The sequence below is a fragment of the Schistocerca americana genome, chromosome 6 (genome assembly GCF_021461395.2).
Source record: "Schistocerca americana isolate TAMUIC-IGC-003095 chromosome 6, iqSchAmer2.1, whole genome shotgun sequence".
NCBI classification, from domain to species: domain Eukaryota; kingdom Metazoa; phylum Arthropoda; class Insecta; order Orthoptera; family Acrididae; genus Schistocerca; species Schistocerca americana.
The window spans coordinates 30,458,069-30,458,839 of NC_060124.1; the positions used below are offsets into that span (position 1 = coordinate 30,458,069).

The window sequence follows — 771 nt, forward strand, 5'->3', positions numbered from 1 at the left end:
TAAAAGAAAGAACGAGTGCGAACTTTCTATGGAAACGCTCGACGTACAAGACAACAGAACCCTCAACATTTCTCCTACATTCTTCGTAAATCACGATCATTTCAATTTTTTCTTCTGGGGTTGTAACATTCGTCGTCCACTTGCTCGTCTGTCCTCTAAATAATAGATTAGTGGTGGTGGTGGTTAGTGTTTAACGTCCCGTCGACAACGAGGTCATTAGAGACGGAGCGCAAGCTCGGGTTAGGGAAGGATTGGGAAGGAAATCGGCCGTGCCCTTTCAAAGGAACCATCCCGGCATTTGCCTGAAGCGATTTAGGGAAATCACGGAAAACCTAAATCAGGATGGCCGGAGACGGGATTGAACCGTCGTCCTCCCGAATGCGAGTCCAGTGTGCTAACCACTGCACCACCTCGCTCAGTAATACATTAGTGTGTAGGCAGTAAACACTGTACAAGTATTATAATGTTTAGAGCCACTATCTGTTCCACACACTGCCTGTTATGATACGCCGTAGCTCACTACACAGCCACGGTGCCGGCCGGTGTGGCCGAGCGGTTCTAGGCGCTACAGTCTGGAACCACGCAACCGCTGCGGTCGCAGGTTCGAAACCTGCCTCGGGCATGGATGTGTGTGCTGTCCTTAGTTAGGTTTAAGTAGTTCTACGTTCTAGGGGACTGATGACCTCAGCAGTTAAGTCCCATAGTGCTCAGAGCCATTTGAACCATTATTGAACAGCCACGATGGTGCGTCGAGTAGTCCACTGACGGGGG

General features: G+C 49.8%; 1 non-coding gene across 1 annotated transcript; it reads right to left on the reverse strand.

Annotated features, from left to right (window-relative positions):
- Positions 1-343: 343 nt before the first annotated feature.
- On the reverse strand, positions 344-416 carry Trnaa-cgc. Its single transcript has one exon. It is a non-coding gene; the product is annotated as a tRNA-Ala (tRNA).
- Positions 417-771: the final 355 nt, after the last annotated feature.